The 24934-nt window shown below is 40.2% G+C and overlaps 8 non-coding genes across 8 annotated transcripts; all 8 read left to right on the plus strand.

Annotated features, from left to right (window-relative positions):
- Window positions 1-926: 926 nt before the first annotated feature.
- LOC149769071 (U6 spliceosomal RNA) lies at window positions 927-1033 on the plus strand. The gene has a single exon (XR_016419459.1). It is a non-coding gene; the product is annotated as a U6 spliceosomal RNA (small nuclear RNA).
- A 3025-nt stretch (window positions 1034-4058) lies between these two features.
- LOC149769072 (U6 spliceosomal RNA) lies at window positions 4059-4165 on the plus strand. Its single transcript, XR_016419470.1, has one exon. It is a non-coding gene; the product is annotated as a U6 spliceosomal RNA (small nuclear RNA).
- Window positions 4166-7187: 3022 nt separating this feature from the next.
- Window positions 7188-7294, plus strand: LOC149769073 (U6 spliceosomal RNA). The gene has a single exon (XR_016419472.1). It is a non-coding gene; the product is annotated as a U6 spliceosomal RNA (small nuclear RNA).
- A 3025-nt stretch (window positions 7295-10319) lies between these two features.
- On the plus strand, window positions 10320-10426 carry LOC149769074 (U6 spliceosomal RNA). Its single transcript, XR_016419473.1, has one exon. It is a non-coding gene; the product is annotated as a U6 spliceosomal RNA (small nuclear RNA).
- Window positions 10427-13451: 3025 nt separating this feature from the next.
- LOC149769075 (U6 spliceosomal RNA) lies at window positions 13452-13558 on the plus strand. Its single transcript, XR_016419474.1, has one exon. It is a non-coding gene; the product is annotated as a U6 spliceosomal RNA (small nuclear RNA).
- Window positions 13559-16583: 3025 nt separating this feature from the next.
- On the plus strand, window positions 16584-16690 carry LOC149769076 (U6 spliceosomal RNA). The gene has a single exon (XR_016419460.1). It is a non-coding gene; the product is annotated as a U6 spliceosomal RNA (small nuclear RNA).
- A 3025-nt stretch (window positions 16691-19715) lies between these two features.
- LOC149769077 (U6 spliceosomal RNA) lies at window positions 19716-19822 on the plus strand. The gene has a single exon (XR_016419461.1). It is a non-coding gene; the product is annotated as a U6 spliceosomal RNA (small nuclear RNA).
- A 3025-nt stretch (window positions 19823-22847) lies between these two features.
- LOC149769078 (U6 spliceosomal RNA) lies at window positions 22848-22954 on the plus strand. Its single transcript, XR_016419462.1, has one exon. It is a non-coding gene; the product is annotated as a U6 spliceosomal RNA (small nuclear RNA).
- The last annotated feature ends 1980 nt before the right edge of the window (window positions 22955-24934 follow it).

The following is a 24934-nucleotide window of genomic DNA, read 5'->3' on the forward strand; positions in this document are numbered from 1 at the left end:
ACCAGGTTAGATCAACCGAGCGGATGCGAATCAACGAACTACTTGTTTTTATTTGCAGCTTCTCAGTCACTGCAGTCTCATGTGAATGAGATCTCCACTGTCCTACGTGAAGCTCTGAAAGCGACCGCTTAGGGGCCATGTTCTGGAGACCTTTGAATTAGCCAAGGGAAATGCCGCTTTCATACAATTTCAAAAAGTAAACCAAATCGTTGGGAACACATTGATGAGCTTCTGCCGTACTAATCAGTCTCCCAACGCCAAGGTAAAAGCCTTCATCTGATTGGCTGATAAAATTAGCGATTATGCTAATAACGTATGTCACCGGAACATGACCCCTAAGCGGTTCTTCTCAGAGCTTCACGTGGGCCAGTGGAGATATAATTGTAATCAAAATTGCGGTCACTGCGCAGTTGGAGTGGCCTCGACTTTTTCTGTCACGAAAGTACGCTTCAGATGTATGCCGGCGCAGTAAAATCACACATTTTGTTATGCCTAAATGTCTCCGCAAGAAAAGAAACATATTCTATTCGGACTACCTAGATAACGGCATATGGCGCAGAATGCATCTAGACGAAGAACCATTAATGTAAGTGGAGAATAAAGAGATCTACGTTTTGGTCAACTTAACGACCGTGTTTGAATGTTTAAAATATTGTAAATGATTCTTTTGTTCGTGTGGTTTCAAATTAGGCTATATGGCAAATGAAACTCATGCTAGCAACGTAATTTTAATAAGGTTTTTATGTGTATGTTTATTTTATTTTTGACATCTGGAATATTTCCCACCGGCAATAAAGGAAGTTAACTGCTCCAACGTTTTGCAACGTTTTCCCGCTGTGCACGGTTATGCAAATGTACATGTACCTCTCCCTTTAAATGTTACGTGAAAATGCATTTAATAAGGAAATTAACAGGTATGGTATATCGTACTTGCTTCGGCAGTACATATACTAAAATTGGAACGATACAGAGAAGATTAGCATGGCCCCTGCGCAAGGATGACACGCAAATTCGTGAAGCGTTCCATATTTTTAATTTCATTATCAAAATTCACGAAACAGTATGGAACGTGTAAGTTTCATATTAATTTCGACTTGATCATATTGTAATAAATTTGGAGTATGCGCTTTGGTTATAGCGCCCCGTTTTAAGGAATTCTTAGATTTGTGTGATTACTTGTCTGATAATTGGAATTCGGTGCAATATAAATATTCCTTTGCCCGAAATAATTGGCCAATCACTAGGAGCAAACTTCGCGGAGTAAAGTGTTAGTGAGTCTCCATAATGCCATGGTTCACTAGTAGTGAATTGCGACCAAAACCGAATGAATGTCCCTGGAGTAAAATAGTACATATTGAAATCTAGTGGTATACATTGGTAGCGTGACTGCAAGGACAGCACTTACGGTATTAAACCGGTAAATTACACAAGGGCATAAATAAAAAGGGACTTGGCAGAGACCGTTTATGTCGCCATGCGGGCGAATATGGTGCAGTTATATCGGCGAAATGTGCCTGGAAAGCATACATTGACTGGCCTAAGGTGGCGGAGTTAAAATAGTTCCCATTGTTAGGGAGTACTCATATATGTTCTAAGGCGTGAACGGTTGGTGGTGCGGAAACATAATGAAGCCAAAACACGCAGATGTACGGTTGATAGATAGTTGACAGTTTGGTTTATCCGTGGTCTTGCATTAATTAGAGGAAAATTTAGGTATAGAATGGACACGTCGGGCTTTCTGATTTACAACTGAGGTTGTATGGAAGTCTTTGGAAAGTCGGGGAAACTTATGACTTCTAGCGAGAATCGCGCCAGGGTTTGACAACCGCTCGGTCAAGTAAATACCCGTGTGCGTGTAACAGTATATATTTGGCAGGTTGTGAGCTCTGTGGTCTTGCATTGATTAAAGTAAAATGTATGCATATAATGGACACGTTGGGCTTTATAATTTACAACTGAAGTTGTATGGAAGTCTTTGTAAATTTGGGGTAAACTTATGACTTCTATCGGGTATCACGCTAGTGTCTGACACCGCTCGGTCAAGTAATGACCCCTGGCTTGTAATATATTCTGCATTTCAATTTAGCGTAAATGTGTTCTTGATTATGTTACTTTGCCGTATAGAACAATTAAAAAAATTTAAATCCAGCGATGTTCGGGAGAAGAGAAATTATCCCCAACTCACAACGCATACGGTTGAAATGTATTTCAAAGAAAATAAGTACCAGTAAGGTTTTGTTTTTTTTTTTTTTTTGTCTTTTTTTTTTTTTTTTTTTTTGTTGCTGTTGTTGTGAGGGAGGGGTATTTTGAGACAATATACAAAGAAATTTCAGTCACAGCACATTAACGTAACACAGAAATATGCCAATATTCTCTCACTGAGCATGTTGCCTATGTAAGCAACTACACCATACACCAATCGTTTTCTTATAAGTTCATAATATCTGTAGAGCGCCCCTAAATAGAAGTGACGTGTTTTCAAAAACACCGAAACTTACAACGTTTAGCTGCCACTCGACTTTTTCCAACATGAACTGGTCCCCATCTTCGCTAGCCAAGGTTCCGATATGTTAACCCAATTTACACCTTGGCGGATCGAGCAGATATATTAGTGCTTTGTCCTAGGGACATTTACTGGATTTCGTGAGTTGCCTCCCTTGGGATGTAATGCCAACTAATCAATAGCGTGTAACCGTGGTACATTGTAGATGGGCCGAAAAGGGTGGAGGCAATTTACCTTCAAAAGGATTCTTTGGAAGTTTAACATCGAAGGTATGACAACGTACCAAAGAAAAGCCATTACAGGTGTATTTGAGTGATGTGTATTTGTACAAGGCACAGACCGACAGTGTTCAACTGCGTATGTATGGGTCGATTTAAGTTGTGTGCTCCTCTTGTCTCGATCATCTAGGAACAGGTTCAAACTTGAACAATTTAGGTTTGGTAGGATGCGGTGGTTTTCCTCTGCATGCAATTAAATTCACACGCCAAAGCACACAAATGCCTGCTCCATCCGCCAAGGTGTAGATAGGCTTAAGATATGGAAACCTTGGCTAGCGAAGATGACTGGTCGCCTATAGTAATTTTACGTAAAATGACACATATTGGTGGTAGCTTCATAGCGGCCGTGAACAGGTTAGATCAACCGAGCGGATGCGAATCAACGAACTACTTGTTTTTATTTGCAGCTTCTCAGTCACTGCAGTCTCATGTGAATGAGATCTCCACTGTCCTACGTGAAGCTCTGAAAGCGACCGCTTAGGGGCCATGTTCTGGGAGACCTTTGAATTAGCCAAGGGAAATGCCGCTTTCATACAATTTCAAAAAGTAAACCAATCGTTGGGAACACATTGATGAGCTTCTGCCGTACTAATCAGTCTCCCAAACGCCAAGGTAAAAGCCTTCATCTGATTGGCTGATAAAATTAGCGATTATGCTAATAACGTATGTCACCGGAACATGACCCCTAAGCGGTTCTTCTCAGAGCTTCACGTGGGCCAGTGGAGATATAATTGTAATCAAATTGCGGTCACTGCGCAGTTGGAGTGGCCTCGACTTTTTCTGTCACGAAAGTACGCTTCAGATGTATGCCGGCGCAGTAAAATCACACATTTTGTTATGCCTAAATGTCTCCGCAAGAAAAGAAACATATTCTATTCGGACTACCTAGATAACGGCATATGGCGCAGAATGCATCTAGACGAAGAACCATTAATGTAAGTGGAGAATAAAGAGATCTACGTTTTGGTCAACTTAACGACCGTGTTTGAATGTTTAAAATATTGTAAATGATTCTTTTGTTCGTGTGGTTTCAAATTAGGCTATATGGCAAATGAAACTCATGCTAGCAACGTAATTTTAATAAGGTTTTTATGTGTATGTTTATTTTATTTTTGACATTCCTGGAATATTTCCCCACCGGCAATAAAGGAAGTTAACTGCTCCAACGTTTTGCAACGTTTTCCCGCTGTGCACGGTTATGCAAATGTACATGTACCTCTCCTTTAAATGTTACGTGAAAATGCATTTAATAAGGAAATTAACAGGTATGGTATATCGTACTTGCTTCGGCAGTACATATACTAAAATTGGAACGATACAGAGAAGATTAGCATGGCCCCTGCGCAAGGATGACACGCAAATTCGTGAAGCGTTCCATATTTTTAATTTCATTATCAAAATTCACGAAACAGTATGGAACGTGTAAGTTTCATATTAATTTCGACTTGATCATATTGTAATAAATTTGGAGTATGCGCTTTGGTTATAGCGCCCCGTTTTAAGGAATTCTTAGATTTGTGTGATTACTTGTCTGATAATTGGAATTCGGTGCAATATAAATATTCCTTTGCCCGAAATAATTGGCCAATCACTAGGAGCAAAACTTCGCGGAGTAAAGTGTTAGTGAGTCTCCATAATGCCATGGTTCACTAGTAGTGAATTGCGACCAAAACCGAATGAATGTCCCTGGAGTAAAATAGTACATATTGAAATCTAGTGGTATACATTGGTAGCGTGACTGCAAGGACAGCACTTACGGTATTAAACCGGTAAATTACACAAGGGCATAAATAAAAAGGGACTTGGCAGAGACCGTTTTATGTCGCATGCGGGCGAATATGGTGCAGTTATATCGGCGAAATGTGCCTGGAAAGCATACATTGACTGGCCTAAGGTGGCGGAGTTAAATAGTTCCCATTGTTAGGGAGTACTCATATATGTTCTAAGGCGTGAACGGTTGGTGGTGCGGAAACATAATGAAGCCAAAACACGCAGATGTACGGTTGATAGATAGTTGACAGTTTGGTTTATCCGTGGTCTTGCATTAATTAGAGGAAAATTTAGGTATAGAATGGACACGTCGGGCTTTCTGATTTACAACTGAGGTTGTATGGAAGTCTTTGGAAAGTCGGGAAACTTATGACTTCTAGCGAGAATCGCGCCAGGGTTTGACAACCGCTCGGTCAAGTAAATACCCGTGTGCGTGTAACAGTATATATTTGGCAGGTTGTGAGCTCTGTGGTCTTGCATTGATTAAAGTAAAATGTATGCATATAATGGACACGTTGGCTTTATAATTTACAACTGAAGTTGTATGGAAGTCTTTGTAAATTTGGGGTAAACTTATGACTTCTATCGGGTATCACGCTAGTGTCTGACACCGCTCGGTCAAGTAATGACCCCTGGCTTGTAATATATTCTGCATTTCAATTTAGCGTAAATGTGTTCTTGATTATGTTACTTTGCCGTATAGAACAATTAAAAAAATTTAATCCAGCGATGTTCGGGAGAAGAGAAATATCCCCAACTCACAACGCATACGGTTGAAATGTATTTCAAAGAAAATAAGTACCAGTAAGGTTTTGTTTTTTTTTTTTTTTTTGTCTTTTTTTTTTTTTTTTTTTTTTGTTGCTGTTGTTGTGAGGGAGGGGTATTTTGAGACAATATACAAAGAAATTTCAGTCACAGCACATTAACGTAACACAGAAATATGCCAATATTCTCTCACTGAGCATGTTGCCTATGTAAGCAACTACACCATAACCAATCGTTTTCTTATAAGTTCATAATATCTGTAGAGCGCCCCCTAAATAGAAGTGACGTGTTTTCAAAAACACCGAAACTTACAACGTTTAGCTGCCACTCGACTTTTTCCAACATGAACTGGTCCCCATCTTCGCTAGCCAAGGTTCCGATATGTTAACCCAATTTACACCTTGGCGGATCGAGCAGATATATTAGTGCTTTGTCCTAGGGACATTTACTGGATTTCGTGAGTTGCCTCCCTTGGGATGTAATGCCAACTAATCAATAGCGTGTAACCGTGGTACATTGTAGATGGGCCGAAAAGGGTGGAGGCAATTTACTTCAAAAGGATTCTTTGGAAGTTTAACATCGAAGGTATGACAACGTACCAAAGAAAAGCCATTACAGGTGTATTTGAGTGATGTGTATTTGTACAAGCACAGACCGACAGTGTTCAACTGCGTATGTATGGGTCGATTTAAGTTGTGTGCTCCTCTTGTCTCGATCATCTAGGAACAGGTTCAAACTTGAACAATTTAGGTTTGGTAGGATGCGGTGGTTTTCCTCTGCATGCAATTAAATTCACACGCCCAAAGCACACAAATGCCTGCTCCATCCGCCAAGGTGTAGATAGGCTTAAGATATGGAAACCTTGGCTAGCGAAGATGACTGGTCGCCTATAGTAATTTTACGTAAAATGACACATATTGGTGGTAGCTTCATAGCGGCCGTGAACCAGGTTAGATCAACCGAGCGGATGCGAATCAACGAACTACTTGTTTTTATTTGCAGCTTCTCAGTCACTGCAGTCTCATGTGAATGAGATCTCCACTGTCCTACGTGAAGCTCTGAAAGCGACCGCTTAGGGGCCATGTTCTGGAGACCTTTGAATTAGCCAAGGGAAATGCCGCTTTCATACAATTTCAAAAAGTAAACCAAATCGTTGGGAACACATTGATGAGCTTCTGCCGTACTAATCAGTCTCCCAAACGCCAAGGTAAAAGCCTTCATCTGATTGGCTGATAAAATTAGCGATTATGCTAATAACGTATGTCACCGGAACATGACCCCTAAGCGGTTCTTCTCAGAGCTTCACGTGGGCCAGTGGAAATATAATTGTAATCAAATTGCGGTCACTGCGCAGTTGGAGTGGCCTCGACTTTTTCTGTCACGAAAGTACGCTTCAGATGTATGCCGGCGCAGTAAAATCACACATTTTGTTATGCCTAAATGTCTCCGCAAGAAAAGAAACATATTCTATTCGGACTACCTAGATAACGGCATATGGCGCAGAATGCATCTAGACGAAGAACCATTAATGTAAGTGGAGAATAAAGAGATCTACGTTTTGGTCAACTTAACGACCGTGTTTGAATGTTTAAAATATTGTAAATGATTCTTTTGTTCGTGTGGTTTCAAATTAGGCTATATGGCAAATGAAACTCATGCTAGCAACGTAATTTTAATAAGGTTTTTATGTGTATGTTTATTTTATTTTTGACATCCTGGAATATTTCCCCACCGGCAATAAAGGAAGTTAACTGCTCCAACGTTTTGCAACGTTTTCCCGCTGTGCACGGTTATGCAAATGTACATGTACCTCTCCTTTAAATGTTACGTGAAAATGCATTTAATAAGGAAATTAACAGGTATGGTATATCGTACTTGCTTCGGCAGTACATATACTAAAATTGGAACGATACAGAGAAGATTAGCATGGCCCCTGCGCAAGGATGACACGCAAATTCGTGAAGCGTTCCATATTTTTAATTTCATTATCAAAATTCACGAAACAGTATGGAACGTGTAAGTTTCATATTAATTTCGACTTGATCATATTGTAATAAATTTGGAGTATGCGCTTTGGTTATAGCGCCCCGTTTTAAGGAATTCTTAGATTTGTGTGATTACTTGTCTGATAATTGGAATTCGGTGCAATATAAATATTCCTTTGCCCGAAATAATTGGCCAATCACTAGGAGCAAACTTCGCGGAGTAAAGTGTTAGTGAGTCTCCATAATGCCATGGTTCACTAGTAGTGAATTGCGACCAAAACCGAATGAATGTCCCTGGAGTAAAATAGTACATATTGAAATCTAGTGGTATACATTGGTAGCGTGACTGCAAGGACAGCACTTACGGTATTAAACCGGTAAATTACACAAGGGCATAAATAAAAAGGGACTTGGCAGAGACCGTTTATGTCGCCATGCGGGCGAATATGGTGCAGTTATATCGGCGAAATGTGCCTGGAAAGCATACATTGACTGGCCTAAGGTGGCGGAGTTAAAATAGTTCCCATTGTTAGGGAGTACTCATATATGTTCTAAGGCGTGAACGGTTGGTGGTGCGGAAACATAATGAAGCCAAAACACGCAGATGTACGGTTGATAGATAGTTGACAGTTTGGTTTATCCGTGGTCTTGCATTAATTAGAGGAAAATTTAGGTATAGAATGGACACGTCGGGCTTTCTGATTTACAACTGAGGTTGTATGGAAGTCTTTGGAAAGTCGGGGAAACTTATGACTTCTAGCGAGAATCGCGCCAGGGTTTGACAACCGCTCGGTCAAGTAAATACCCGTGTGCGTGTAACAGTATATATTTGGCAGGTTGTGAGCTCTGTGGTCTTGCATTGATTAAAGTAAAATGTATGCATATAATGGACACGTTGGGCTTTATAATTTACAACTGAAGTTGTATGGAAGTCTTTGTAAATTTGGGGTAAACTTATGACTTCTATCGGGTATCACGCTAGTGTCTGACACCGCTCGGTCAAGTAATGACCCCTGGCTTGTAATATATTCTGCATTTCAATTTAGCGTAAATGTGTTCTTGATTATGTTACTTTGCCGTATAGAACAATTAAAAAAATTTAAATCCAGCGATGTTCGGGAGAAGAGAAATATCCCCAACTCACAACGCATACGGTTGAAATGTATTTCAAAGAAAATAAGTACCAGTAAGGTTTTGTTTTTTTTTTTTTTTTTGTCTTTTTTTTTTTTTTTTTTTTTGTTGCTGTTGTTGTGAGGGAGGGGTATTTTGAGACAATATACAAAGAAATTTCAGTCACAGCACATTAACGTAACACAGAAATATGCCAATATTCTCTCACTGAGCATGTTGCCTATGTAAGCAACTACACCATACACCAATCGTTTTCTTATAAGTTCATAATATCTGTAGAGCGCCCCCTAAATAGAAGTGACGTGTTTTCAAAAACACCGAAACTTACAACGTTTAGCTGCCACTCGACTTTTTCCAACATGAACTGGTCCCCATCTTCGCTAGCCAAGGTTCCGATATGTTAACCCAATTTACACCTTGGCGGATCGAGCAGATATATTAGTGCTTTGTCCTAGGGACATTTACTGGATTTCGTGAGTTGCCTCCCTTGGGATGTAATGCCAACTAATCAATAGCGTGTAACCGTGGTACATTGTAGATGGGCCGAAAAGGGTGGAGGCAATTTACTTCAAAAGGATTCTTTGGAAGTTTAACATCGAAGGTATGACAACGTACCAAAGAAAAGCCATTACAGGTGTATTTGAGTGATGTGTATTTGTACAAGCACAGACCGACAGTGTTCAACTGCGTATGTATGGGTCGATTTAAGTTGTGTGCTCCTCTTGTCTCGATCATCTAGGAACAGGTTCAAACTTGAACAATTTAGGTTTGGTAGGATGCGGTGGTTTTCCTCTGCATGCAATTAAATTCACACGCCCAAAGCACACAAATGCCTGCTCCATCCGCCAAGGTGTAGATAGGCTTAAGATATGGAAACCTTGGCTAGCGAAGATGACTGGTCGCCTATAGTAATTTTACGTAAAATGACACATATTGGTGGTAGCTTCATAGCGGCCGTGAACCAGGTTAGATCAACCGAGCGGATGCGAATCAACGAACTACTTGTTTTTATTTGCAGCTTCTCAGTCACTGCAGTCTCATGTGAATGAGATCTCCACTGTCCTACGTGAAGCTCTGAAAGCGACCGCTTAGGGGCCATGTTCTGGAGACCTTTGAATTAGCCAAGGGAAATGCCGCTTTCATACAATTTCAAAAAGTAAACCAAATCGTTGGGAACACATTGATGAGCTTCTGCCGTACTAATCAGTCTCCCAAACGCCAAGGTAAAAGCCTTCATCTGATTGGCTGATAAAATTAGCGATTATGCTAATAACGTATGTCACCGGAACATGACCCCTAAGCGGTTCTTCTCAGAGCTTCACGTGGGCCAGTGGAAATATAATTGTAATCAAATTGCGGTCACTGCGCAGTTGGAGTGGCCTCGACTTTTTCTGTCACGAAAGTACGCTTCAGATGTATGCCGGCGCAGTAAAATCACACATTTTGTTATGCCTAAATGTCTCCGCAAGAAAAGAAACATATTCTATTCGGACTACCTAGATAACGGCATATGGCGCAGAATGCATCTAGACGAAGAACCATTAATGTAAGTGGAGAATAAAGAGATCTACGTTTTGGTCAACTTAACGACCGTGTTTGAATGTTTAAAATATTGTAAATGATTCTTTTGTTCGTGTGGTTTCAAATTAGGCTATATGGCAAATGAAACTCATGCTAGCAACGTAATTTTAATAAGGTTTTTATGTGTATGTTTATTTTATTTTTGACATCCTGGAATATTTCCCCACCGGCAATAAAGGAAGTTAACTGCTCCAACGTTTTGCAACGTTTTCCCGCTGTGCACGGTTATGCAAATGTACATGTACCTCTCCTTTAAATGTTACGTGAAAATGCATTTAATAAGGAAATTAACAGGTATGGTATATCGTACTTGCTTCGGCAGTACATATACTAAAATTGGAACGATACAGAGAAGATTAGCATGGCCCCTGCGCAAGGATGACACGCAAATTCGTGAAGCGTTCCATATTTTTAATTTCATTATCAAAATTCACGAAACAGTATGGAACGTGTAAGTTTCATATTAATTTCGACTTGATCATATTGTAATAAATTTGGAGTATGCGCTTTGGTTATAGCGCCCCGTTTTAAGGAATTCTTAGATTTGTGTGATTACTTGTCTGATAATTGGAATTCGGTGCAATATAAATATTCCTTTGCCCGAAATAATTGGCCAATCACTAGGAGCAAACTTCGCGGAGTAAAGTGTTAGTGAGTCTCCATAATGCCATGGTTCACTAGTAGTGAATTGCGACCAAAACCGAATGAATGTCCCTGGAGTAAAATAGTACATATTGAAATCTAGTGGTATACATTGGTAGCGTGACTGCAAGGACAGCACTTACGGTATTAAACCGGTAAATTACACAAGGGCATAAATAAAAAGGGACTTGGCAGAGACCGTTTATGTCGCCATGCGGGCGAATATGGTGCAGTTATATCGGCGAAATGTGCCTGGAAAGCATACATTGACTGGCCTAAGGTGGCGGAGTTAAAATAGTTCCCATTGTTAGGGAGTACTCATATATGTTCTAAGGCGTGAACGGTTGGTGGTGCGGAAACATAATGAAGCCAAAACACGCAGATGTACGGTTGATAGATAGTTGACAGTTTGGTTTATCCGTGGTCTTGCATTAATTAGAGGAAAATTTAGGTATAGAATGGACACGTCGGGCTTTCTGATTTACAACTGAGGTTGTATGGAAGTCTTTGGAAAGTCGGGGAAACTTATGACTTCTAGCGAGAATCGCGCCAGGGTTTGACAACCGCTCGGTCAAGTAAATACCCGTGTGCGTGTAACAGTATATATTTGGCAGGTTGTGAGCTCTGTGGTCTTGCATTGATTAAAGTAAAATGTATGCATATAATGGACACGTTGGGCTTTATAATTTACAACTGAAGTTGTATGGAAGTCTTTGTAAATTTGGGGTAAACTTATGACTTCTATCGGGTATCACGCTAGTGTCTGACACCGCTCGGTCAAGTAATGACCCCTGGCTTGTAATATATTCTGCATTTCAATTTAGCGTAAATGTGTTCTTGATTATGTTACTTTGCCGTATAGAACAATTAAAAAAATTTAAATCCAGCGATGTTCGGGAGAAGAGAAATATCCCCAACTCACAACGCATACGGTTGAAATGTATTTCAAAGAAAATAAGTACCAGTAAGGTTTTGTTTTTTTTTTTTTTTTTGTCTTTTTTTTTTTTTTTTTTTTTGTTGCTGTTGTTGTGAGGGAGGGGTATTTTGAGACAATATACAAAGAAATTTCAGTCACAGCACATTAACGTAACACAGAAATATGCCAATATTCTCTCACTGAGCATGTTGCCTATGTAAGCAACTACACCATACACCAATCGTTTTCTTATAAGTTCATAATATCTGTAGAGCGCCCCCTAAATAGAAGTGACGTGTTTTCAAAAACACCGAAACTTACAACGTTTAGCTGCCACTCGACTTTTTCCAACATGAACTGGTCCCCATCTTCGCTAGCCAAGGTTCCGATATGTTAACCCAATTTACACCTTGGCGGATCGAGCAGATATATTAGTGCTTTGTCCTAGGGACATTTACTGGATTTCGTGAGTTGCCTCCCTTGGGATGTAATGCCAACTAATCAATAGCGTGTAACCGTGGTACATTGTAGATGGGCCGAAAAGGGTGGAGGCAATTTACTTCAAAAGGATTCTTTGGAAGTTTAACATCGAAGGTATGACAACGTACCAAAGAAAAGCCATTACAGGTGTATTTGAGTGATGTGTATTTGTACAAGCACAGACCGACAGTGTTCAACTGCGTATGTATGGGTCGATTTAAGTTGTGTGCTCCTCTTGTCTCGATCATCTAGGAACAGGTTCAAACTTGAACAATTTAGGTTTGGTAGGATGCGGTGGTTTTCCTCTGCATGCAATTAAATTCACACGCCCAAAGCACACAAATGCCTGCTCCATCCGCCAAGGTGTAGATAGGCTTAAGATATGGAAACCTTGGCTAGCGAAGATGACTGGTCGCCTATAGTAATTTTACGTAAAATGACACATATTGGTGGTAGCTTCATAGCGGCCGTGAACCAGGTTAGATCAACCGAGCGGATGCGAATCAACGAACTACTTGTTTTTATTTGCAGCTTCTCAGTCACTGCAGTCTCATGTGAATGAGATCTCCACTGTCCTACGTGAAGCTCTGAAAGCGACCGCTTAGGGGCCATGTTCTGGAGACCTTTGAATTAGCCAAGGGAAATGCCGCTTTCATACAATTTCAAAAAGTAAACCAAATCGTTGGGAACACATTGATGAGCTTCTGCCGTACTAATCAGTCTCCCAAACGCCAAGGTAAAAGCCTTCATCTGATTGGCTGATAAAATTAGCGATTATGCTAATAACGTATGTCACCGGAACATGACCCCTAAGCGGTTCTTCTCAGAGCTTCACGTGGGCCAGTGGAGATATAATTGTAATCAAATTGCGGTCACTGCGCAGTTGGAGTGGCCTCGACTTTTTCTGTCACGAAAGTACGCTTCAGATGTATGCCGGCGCAGTAAAATCACACATTTTGTTATGCCTAAATGTCTCCGCAAGAAAAGAAACATATTCTATTCGGACTACCTAGATAACGGCATATGGCGCAGAATGCATCTAGACGAAGAACCATTAATGTAAGTGGAGAATAAAGAGATCTACGTTTTGGTCAACTTAACGACCGTGTTTGAATGTTTAAAATATTGTAAATGATTCTTTTGTTCGTGTGGTTTCAAATTAGGCTATATGGCAAATGAAACTCATGCTAGCAACGTAATTTTAATAAGGTTTTTATGTGTATGTTTATTTTATTTTTGACATCCTGGAATATTTCCCCACCGGCAATAAAGGAAGTTAACTGCTCCAACGTTTTGCAACGTTTTCCCGCTGTGCACGGTTATGCAAATGTACATGTACCTCTCCTTTAAATGTTACGTGAAAATGCATTTAATAAGGAAATTAACAGGTATGGTATATCGTACTTGCTTCGGCAGTACATATACTAAAATTGGAACGATACAGAGAAGATTAGCATGGCCCCTGCGCAAGGATGACACGCAAATTCGTGAAGCGTTCCATATTTTTAATTTCATTATCAAAATTCACGAAACAGTATGGAACGTGTAAGTTTCATATTAATTTCGACTTGATCATATTGTAATAAATTTGGAGTATGCGCTTTGGTTATAGCGCCCCGTTTTAAGGAATTCTTAGATTTGTGTGATTACTTGTCTGATAATTGGAATTCGGTGCAATATAAATATTCCTTTGCCCGAAATAATTGGCCAATCACTAGGAGCAAACTTCGCGGAGTAAAGTGTTAGTGAGTCTCCATAATGCCATGGTTCACTAGTAGTGAATTGCGACCAAAACCGAATGAATGTCCCTGGAGTAAAATAGTACATATTGAAATCTAGTGGTATACATTGGTAGCGTGACTGCAAGGACAGCACTTACGGTATTAAACCGGTAAATTACACAAGGGCATAAATAAAAAGGGACTTGGCAGAGACCGTTTATGTCGCCATGCGGGCGAATATGGTGCAGTTATATCGGCGAAATGTGCCTGGAAAGCATACATTGACTGGCCTAAGGTGGCGGAGTTAAAATAGTTCCCATTGTTAGGGAGTACTCATATATGTTCTAAGGCGTGAACGGTTGGTGGTGCGGAAACATAATGAAGCCAAAACACGCAGATGTACGGTTGATAGATAGTTGACAGTTTGGTTTATCCGTGGTCTTGCATTAATTAGAGGAAAATTTAGGTATAGAATGGACACGTCGGGCTTTCTGATTTACAACTGAGGTTGTATGGAAGTCTTTGGAAAGTCGGGGAAACTTATGACTTCTAGCGAGAATCGCGCCAGGGTTTGACAACCGCTCGGTCAAGTAAATACCCGTGTGCGTGTAACAGTATATATTTGGCAGGTTGTGAGCTCTGTGGTCTTGCATTGATTAAAGTAAAATGTATGCATATAATGGACACGTTGGGCTTTATAATTTACAACTGAAGTTGTATGGAAGTCTTTGTAAATTTGGGGTAAACTTATGACTTCTATCGGGTATCACGCTAGTGTCTGACACCGCTCGGTCAAGTAATGACCCCTGGCTTGTAATATATTCTGCATTTCAATTTAGCGTAAATGTGTTCTTGATTATGTTACTTTGCCGTATAGAACAATTAAAAAAATTTAAATCCAGCGATGTTCGGGAGAAGAGAAATATCCCCAACTCACAACGCATACGGTTGAAATGTATTTCAAAGAAAATAAGTACCAGTAAGGTTTTGTTTTTTTTTTTTTTTTTGTCTTTTTTTTTTTTTTTTTTTTTGTTGCTGTTGTTGTGAGGGAGGGGTATTTTGAGACAATATACAAAGAAATTTCAGTCACAGCACATTAACGTAACACAGAAATATGCCAATATTCTCTCACTGAGCATGTTGCCTATGTAAGCAACTACACCATACACCAATCGTTTTCTTATAAGTTCATAATATCTGTAGAGCGCCCCCTAAATAGAAGTGACGTGTTTTCAAAAACACCGAAACTTACAACGTTTAGCTGCCACTCGACTTTTTCCAACATGAACTGGTCCCCATCTTCGCTAGCCAAGGTTCCGATATGTTAACCCAATTTACACCTTGGCGGATCGAGCAGATATATTAGTGCTTTGTCCTAGGGACATTTACTGGATTTCGTGAGTTGCCTCCCTTGGGATGTAATGCCAACTAATCAATAGCGTGTAACCGTGGTACATTGTAGATGGGCCGAAAAGGGTGGAGGCAATTTACTTCAAAAGGATTCTTTGGAAGTTTAACATCGAAGGTATGACAACGTACCAAAGAAAAGCCATTACAGGTGTATTTGAGTGATGTGTATTTGTACAAGCACAGACCGACAGTGTTCAACTGCGTATGTATGGGTCGATTTAAGTTGTGTGCTCCTCTTGTCTCGATCATCTAGGAACAGGTTCAAACTTGAACAATTTAGGTTTGGTAGGATGCGGTGGTTTTCCTCTGCATGCAATTAAATTCACACGCCCAAAGCACACAAATGCCTGCTCCATCCGCCAAGGTGTAGATAGGCTTAAGATATGGAAACCTTGGCTAGCGAAGATGACTGGTCGCCTATAGTAATTTTACGTAAAATGACACATATTGGTGGTAGCTTCATAGCGGCCGTGAACCAGGTTAGATCAACCGAGCGGATGCGAATCAACGAACTACTTGTTTTTATTTGCAGCTTCTCAGTCACTGCAGTCTCATGTGAATGAGATCTCCACTGTCCTACGTGAAGCTCTGAAAGCGACCGCTTAGGGGCCATGTTCTGGAGACCTTTGAATTAGCCAAGGGAAATGCCGCTTTCATACAATTTCAAAAAGTAAACCAAATCGTTGGGAACACATTGATGAGCTTCTGCCGTACTAATCAGTCTCCCAAACGCCAAGGTAAAAGCCTTCATCTGATTGGCTGATAAAATTAGCGATTATGCTAATAACGTATGTCACCGGAACATGACCCCTAAGCGGTTCTTCTCAGAGCTTCACGTGGGCCAGTGGAGATATAATTGTAATCAAATTGCGGTCACTGCGCAGTTGGAGTGGCCTCGACTTTTTCTGTCACGAAAGTACGCTTCAGATGTATGCCGGCGCAGTAAAATCACACATTTTGTTATGCCTAAATGTCTCCGCAAGAAAAGAAACATATTCTATTCGGACTACCTAGATAACGGCATATGGCGCAGAATGCATCTAGACGAAGAACCATTAATGTAAGTGGAGAATAAAGAGATCTACGTTTTGGTCAACTTAACGACCGTGTTTGAATGTTTAAAATATTGTAAATGATTCTTTTGTTCGTGTGGTTTCAAATTAGGCTATATGGCAAATGAAACTCATGCTAGCAACGTAATTTTAATAAGGTTTTTATGTGTATGTTTATTTTATTTTTGACATCCTGGAATATTTCCCCACCGGCAATAAAGGAAGTTAACTGCTCCAACGTTTTGCAACGTTTTCCCGCTGTGCACGGTTATGCAAATGTACATGTACCTCTCCTTTAAATGTTACGTGAAAATGCATTTAATAAGGAAATTAACAGGTATGGTATATCGTACTTGCTTCGGCAGTACATATACTAAAATTGGAACGATACAGAGAAGATTAGCATGGCCCCTGCGCAAGGATGACACGCAAATTCGTGAAGCGTTCCATATTTTTAATTTCATTATCAAAATTCACGAAACAGTATGGAACGTGTAAGTTTCATATTAATTTCGACTTGATCATATTGTAATAAATTTGGAGTATGCGCTTTGGTTATAGCGCCCCGTTTTAAGGAATTCTTAGATTTGTGTGATTACTTGTCTGATAATTGGAATTCGGTGCAATATAAATATTCCTTTGCCCGAAATAATTGGCCAATCACTAGGAGCAAACTTCGCGGAGTAAAGTGTTAGTGAGTCTCCATAATGCCATGGTTCACTAGTAGTGAATTGCGACCAAAACCGAATGAATGTCCCTGGAGTAAAATAGTACATATTGAAATCTAGTGGTATACATTGGTAGCGTGACTGCAAGGACAGCACTTACGGTATTAAACCGGTAAATTACACAAGGGCATAAATAAAAAGGGACTTGGCAGAGACCGTTTATGTCGCCATGCGGGCGAATATGGTGCAGTTATATCGGCGAAATGTGCCTGGAAAGCATACATTGACTGGCCTAAGGTGGCGGAGTTAAAATAGTTCCCATTGTTAGGGAGTACTCATATATGTTCTAAGGCGTGAACGGTTGGTGGTGCGGAAACATAATGAAGCCAAAACACGCAGATGTACGGTTGATAGATAGTTGACAGTTTGGTTTATCCGTGGTCTTGCATTAATTAGAGGAAAATTTAGGTATAGAATGGACACGTCGGGCTTTCTGATTTACAACTGAGGTTGTATGGAAGTCTTTGGAAAGTCGGGGAAACTTATGACTTCTAGCGAGAATCGCGCCAGGGTTTGACAACCGCTCGGTCAAGTAAATACCCGTGTGCGTGTAACAGTATATATTTGGCAGGTTGTGAGCTCTGTGGTCTTGCATTGATTAAAGTAAAATGTATGCATATAATGGACACGTTGGGCTTTATAATTTACAACTGAAGTTGTATGGAAGTCTTTGTAAATTTGGGGTAAACTTATGACTTCTATCGGGTATCACGCTAGTGTCTGACACCGCTCGGTCAAGTAATGACCCCTGGCTTGTAATATATTCTGCATTTCAATTTAGCGTAAATGTGTTCTTGATTATGTTACTTTGCCGTATAGAACAATTAAAAAAATTTAAATCCAGCGATGTTCGGGAGAAGAGAAATATCCCCAACTCACAACGCATACGGTTGAAATGTATTTCAAAGAAAATAAGTACCAGTAAGGTTTTGTTTTTTTTTTTTTTTTTGTCTTTTTTTTTTTTTTTTTTTTTGTTGCTGTTGTTGTGAGGGAGGGGTATTTTGAGACAATATACAAAGAAATTTCAGTCACAGCACATTAACGTAACACAGAAATATGCCAATATTCTCTCACTGAGCATGTTGCCTATGTAAGCAACTACACCATACACCAATCGTTTTCTTATAAGTTCATAATATCTGTAGAGCGCCCCCTAAATAGAAGTGACGTGTTTTCAAAAACACCGAAACTTACAACGTTTAGCTGCCACTCGACTTTTTCCAACATGAACTGGTCCCCATCTTCGCTAGCCAAGGTTCCGATATGTTAACCCAATTTACACCTTGGCGGATCGAGCAGATATATTAGTGCTTTGTCCTAGGGACATTTACTGGATTTCGTGAGTTGCCTCCCTTGGGATGTAATGCCAACTAATCAATAGCGTGTAACCGTGGTACATTGTAGATGGGCCGAAAAGGGTGGAGGCAATTTACTTCAAAAGGATTCTTTGGAAGTTTAACATCGAAGGTATGACAACGTACCAAAGAAAAGCCATTACAGGTGTATTTGAGTGATGTGTATTTGTACAAGCACAGACCGACAGTGTTCAACTGCGTATGTATGGGTCGATTTAAGTTGTGTGCTCCTCTTGTCTCGATCATCTAGGAACAGGTTCAAACTTGAACAATTTAGGTTTGGTAGGATGCGGTGGTTTTCCTCTGCATGCAATTAAATTCACACGCCCAAAGCACACAAATGCCTGCTCCATCCGCCAAGGTGTAGATAGGCTTAAGATATGGAAACCTTGGCTAGCGAAGATGACTGGTCGCCTATAGTAATTTTACGTAAAATGACACATATTGGTGGTAGCTTCATAGCGGCCGTGAACCAGGTTAGATCAACCGAGCGGATGCGAATCAACGAACTACTTGTTTTTATTTGCAGCTTCTCAGTCACTGCAGTCTCATGTGAATGAGATCTCCACTGTCCTACGTGAAGCTCTGAAAGCGACCGCTTAGGGGCCATGTTCTGGAGACCTTTGAATTAGCCAAGGGAAATGCCGCTTTCATACAATTTCAAAAAGTAAACCAAATCGTTGGGAACACATTGATGAGCTTCTGCCGTACTAATCAGTCTCCCAAACGCCAAGGTAAAAGCCTTCATCTGATTGGCTGATAAAATTAGCGATTATGCTAATAACGTATGTCACCGGAACATGACCCCTAAGCGGTTCTTCTCAGAGCTTCACGTGGGCCAGTGGAGATATAATTGTAATCAAATTGCGGTCACTGCGCAGTTGGAGTGGCCTCGACTTTTTCTGTCACGAAAGTACGCTTCAGATGTATGCCGGCGCAGTAAAATCACACATTTTGTTATGCCTAAATGTCTCCGCAAGAAAAGAAACATATTCTATTCGGACTACCTAGATAACGGCATATGGCGCAGAATGCATCTAGACGAAGAACCATTAATGTAAGTGGAGAATAAAGAGATCTACGTTTTGGTCAACTTAACGACCGTGTTTGAATGTTTAAAATATTGTAAATGATTCTTTTGTTCGTGTGGTTTCAAATTAGGCTATATGGCAAATGAAACTCATGCTAGCAACGTAATTTTAATAAGGTTTTTATGTGTATGTTTATTTTATTTTTGACATCCTGGAATATTTCCCCACCGGCAATAAAGGAAGTTAACTGCTCCAACGTTTTGCAACGTTTTCCCGCTGTGCACGGTTATGCAAATGTACATGTACCTCTCCTTTAAATGTTACGTGAAAATGCATTTAATAAGGAAATTAACAGGTATGGTATATCGTACTTGCTTCGGCAGTACATATACTAAAATTGGAACGATACAGAGAAGATTAGCATGGCCCCTGCGCAAGGATGACACGCAAATTCGTGAAGCGTTCCATATTTTTAATTTCATTATCAAAATTCACGAAACAGTATGGAACGTGTAAGTTTCATATTAATTTCGACTTGATCATATTGTAATAAATTTGGAGTATGCGCTTTGGTTATAGCGCCCCGTTTTAAGGAATTCTTAGATTTGTGTGATTACTTGTCTGATAATTGGAATTCGGTGCAATATAAATATTCCTTTGCCCGAAATAATTGGCCAATCACTAGGAGCAAACTTCGCGGAGTAAAGTGTTAGTGAGTCTCCATAATGCCATGGTTCACTAGTAGTGAATTGCGACCAAAACCGAATGAATGTCCCTGGAGTAAAATAGTACATATTGAAATCTAGTGGTATACATTGGTAGCGTGACTGCAAGGACAGCACTTACGGTATTAAACCGGTAAATTACACAAGGGCATAAATAAAAAGGGACTTGGCAGAGACCGTTTATGTCGCCATGCGGGCGAATATGGTGCAGTTATATCGGCGAAATGTGCCTGGAAAGCATACATTGACTGGCCTAAGGTGGCGGAGTTAAAATAGTTCCCATTGTTAGGGAGTACTCATATATGTTCTAAGGCGTGAACGGTTGGTGGTGCGGAAACATAATGAAGCCAAAACACGCAGATGTACGGTTGATAGATAGTTGACAGTTTGGTTTATCCGTGGTCTTGCATTAATTAGAGGAAAATTTAGGTATAGAATGGACACGTCGGGCTTTCTGATTTACAACTGAGGTTGTATGGAAGTCTTTGGAAAGTCGGGGAAACTTATGACTTCTAGCGAGAATCGCGCCAGGGTTTGACAACCGCTCGGTCAAGTAAATACCCGTGTGCGTGTAACAGTATATATTTGGCAGGTTGTGAGCTCTGTGGTCTTGCATTGATTAAAGTAAAATGTATGCATATAATGGACACGTTGGGCTTTATAATTTACAACTGAAGTTGTATGGAAGTCTTTGTAAATTTGGGGTAAACTTATGACTTCTATCGGGTATCACGCTAGTGTCTGACACCGCTCGGTCAAGTAATGACCCCTGGCTTGTAATATATTCTGCATTTCAATTTAGCGTAAATGTGTTCTTGATTATGTTACTTTGCCGTATAGAACAATTAAAAAAATTTAAATCCAGCGATGTTCGGGAGAAGAGAAATATCCCCAACTCACAACGCATACGGTTGAAATGTATTTCAAAGAAAATAAGTACCAGTAAGGTTTTGTTTTTTTTTTTTTTTTTGTCTTTTTTTTTTTTTTTTTTTTTGTTGCTGTTGTTGTGAGGGAGGGGTATTTTGAGACAATATACAAAGAAATTTCAGTCACAGCACATTAACGTAACACAGAAATATGCCAATATTCTCTCACTGAGCATGTTGCCTATGTAAGCAACTACACCATACACCAATCGTTTTCTTATAAGTTCATAATATCTGTAGAGCGCCCCCTAAATAGAAGTGACGTGTTTTCAAAAACACCGAAACTTACAACGTTTAGCTGCCACTCGACTTTTTCCAACATGAACTGGTCCCCATCTTCGCTAGCCAAGGTTCCGATATGTTAACCCAATTTACACCTTGGCGGATCGAGCAGATATATTAGTGCTTTGTCCTAGGGACATTTACTGGATTTCGTGAGTTGCCTCCCTTGGGATGTAATGCCAACTAATCAATAGCGTGTAACCGTGGTACATTGTAGATGGGCCGAAAAGGGTGGAGGCAATTTACTTCAAAAGGATTCTTTGGAAGTTTAACATCGAAGGTATGACAACGTACCAAAGAAAAGCCATTACAGGTGTATTTGAGTGATGTGTATTTGTACAAGCACAGACCGACAGTGTTCAACTGCGTATGTATGGGTCGATTTAAGTTGTGTGCTCCTCTTGTCTCGATCATCTAGGAACAGGTTCAAACTTGAACAATTTAGGTTTGGTAGGATGCGGTGGTTTTCCTCTGCATGCAATTAAATTCACACGCCCAAAGCACACAAATGCCTGCTCCATCCGCCAAGGTGTAGATAGGCTTAAGATATGGAAACCTTGGCTAGCGAAGATGACTGGTCGCCTATAGTAATTTTACGTAAAATGACACATATTGGTGGTAGCTTCATAGCGGCCGTGAACCAGGTTAGATCAACCGAGCGGATGCGAATCAACGAACTACTTGTTTTTATTTGCAGCTTCTCAGTCACTGCAGTCTCATGTGAATGAGATCTCCACTGTCCTACGTGAAGCTCTGAAAGCGACCGCTTAGGGGCCATGTTCTGGAGACCTTTGAATTAGCCAAGGGAAATGCCGCTTTCATACAATTTCAAAAAGTAAACCAAATCGTTGGGAACACATTGATGAGCTTCTGCCGTACTAATCAGTCTCCCAAACGCCAAGGTAAAAGCCTTCATCTGATTGGCTGATAAAATTAGCGATTATGCTAATAACGTATGTCACCGGAACATGACCCCTAAGCGGTTCTTCTCAGAGCTTCACGTGGGCCAGTGGAGATATAATTGTAATCAAATTGCGGTCACTGCGCAGTTGGAGTGGCCTCGACTTTTTCTGTCACGAAAGTACGCTTCAGATGTATGCCGGCGCAGTAAAATCACACATTTTGTTATGCCTAAATGTCTCCGCAAGAAAAGAAACATATTCTATTCGGACTACCTAGATAACGGCATATGGCGCAGAATGCATCTAGACGAAGAACCATTAATGTAAGTGGAGAATAAAGAGATCTACGTTTTGGTCAACTTAACGACCGTGTTTGAATGTTTAAAATATTGTAAATGATTCTTTTGTTCGTGTGGTTTCAAATTAGGCTATATGGCAAATGAAACTCATGCTAGCAACGTAATTTTAATAAGGTTTTTATGTGTATGTTTATTTTATTTTTGACATCCTGGAATATTTCCCCACCGGCAATAAAGGAAGTTAACTGCTCCAACGTTTTGCAACGTTTTCCCGCTGTGCACGGTTATGCAAATGTACATGTACCTCTCCTTTAAATGTTACGTGAAAATGCATTTAATAAGGAAATTAACAGGTATGGTATATCGTACTTGCTTCGGCAGTACATATACTAAAATTGGAACGATACAGAGAAGATTAGCATGGCCCCTGCGCAAGGATGACACGCAAATTCGTGAAGCGTTCCATATTTTTAATTTCATTATCAAAATTCACGAAACAGTATGGAACGTGTAAGTTTCATATTAATTTCGACTTGATCATATTGTAATAAATTTGGAGTATGCGCTTTGGTTATAGCGCCCCGTTTTAAGGAATTCTTAGATTTGTGTGATTACTTGTCTGATAATTGGAATTCGGTGCAATATAAATATTCCTTTGCCCGAAATAATTGGCCAATCACTAGGAGCAAACTTCGCGGAGTAAAGTGTTAGTGAGTCTCCATAATGCCATGGTTCACTAGTAGTGAATTGCGACCAAAACCGAATGAATGTCCCTGGAGTAAAATAGTACATATTGAAATCTAGTGGTATACATTGGTAGCGTGACTGCAAGGACAGCACTTACGGTATTAAACCGGTAAATTACACAAGGGCATACATAAAAAGGGACTTGGCAGAGACCGTTTATGTCGCCATGCGGGCGAATATGGTGCAGTTATATCGGCGAAATGTGCCTGGAAAGCATACATTGACTGGCCTAAGGTGGCGGAGTTAAAATAGTTCCCATTGTTAGGGAGTACTCATATATGTTCTAAGGCGTGAACGGTTGGTGGTGCGGAAACATAATGAAGCCAAAACACGCAGATGTACGGTTGATAGATAGTTGACAGTTTGGTTTATCCGTGGTCTTGCATTAATTAGAGGAAAATTTAGGTATAGAATGGACACGTCGGGCTTTCTGATTTACAACTGAGGTTGTATGGAAGTCTTTGGAAAGTCGGGGAAACTTATGACTTCTAGCGAGAATCGCGCCAGGGTTTGACAACCGCTCGGTCAAGTAAATACCCGTGTGCGTGTAACAGTATATATTTGGCAGGTTGTGAGCTCTGTGGTCTTGCATTGATTAAAGTAAAATGTATGCATATAATGGACACGTTGGGCTTTATAATTTACAACTGAAGTTGTATGGAAGTCTTTGTAAATTTGGGGTAAACTTATGACTTCTATCGGGTATCACGCTAGTGTCTGACACCGCTCGGTCAAGTAATGACCCCTGGCTTGTAATATATTCTGCATTTCAATTTAGCGTAAATGTGTTCTTGATTATGTTACTTTGCCGTATAGAACAATTAAAAAAATTTAAATCCAGCGATGTTCGGGAGAAGAGAAATATCCCCAACTCACAACGCATACGGTTGAAATGTATTTCAAAGAAAATAAGTACCAGTAAGGTTTTGTTTTTTTTTTTTTTTTTGTCTTTTTTTTTTTTTTTTTTTTTGTTGCTGTTGTTGTGAGGGAGGGGTATTTTGAGACAATATACAAAGAAATTTCAGTCACAGCACATTAACGTAACACAGAAATATGCCAATATTCTCTCACTGAGCATGTTGCCTATGTAAGCAACTACACCATACACCAATCGTTTTCTTATAAGTTCATAATATCTGTAGAGCGCCCCCTAAATAGAAGTGACGTGTTTTCAAAAACACCGAAACTTACAACGTTTAGCTGCCACTCGACTTTTTCCAACATGAACTGGTCCCCATCTTCGCTAGCCAAGGTTCCGATATGTTAACCCAATTTACACCTTGGCGGATCGAGCAGATATATTAGTGCTTTGTCCTAGGGACATTTACTGGATTTCGTGAGTTGCCTCCCTTGGGATGTAATGCCAACTAATCAATAGCGTGTAACCGTGGTACATTGTAGATGGGCCGAAAAGGGTGGAGGCAATTTACTTCAAAAGGATTCTTTGGAAGTTTAACATCGAAGGTATGACAACGTACCAAAGAAAAGCCATTACAGGTGTATTTGAGTGATGTGTATTTGTACAAGCACAGACCGACAGTGTTCAACTGCGTATGTATGGGTCGATTTAAGTTGTGTGCTCCTCTTGTCTCGATCATCTAGGAACAGGTTCAAACTTGAACAATTTAGGTTTGGTAGGATGCGGTGGTTTTCCTCTGCATGCAATTAAATTCACACGCCCAAAGCACACAAATGCCTGCTCCAT

This window comes from Sinohyriopsis cumingii, unplaced genomic scaffold (assembly GCF_028554795.1).
Source record: "Sinohyriopsis cumingii isolate HCF-2022 unplaced genomic scaffold, ASM2855479v2 utg004884l, whole genome shotgun sequence".
NCBI classification, from domain to species: Eukaryota; Metazoa; Mollusca; class Bivalvia; order Unionida; family Unionidae; genus Sinohyriopsis; species Sinohyriopsis cumingii.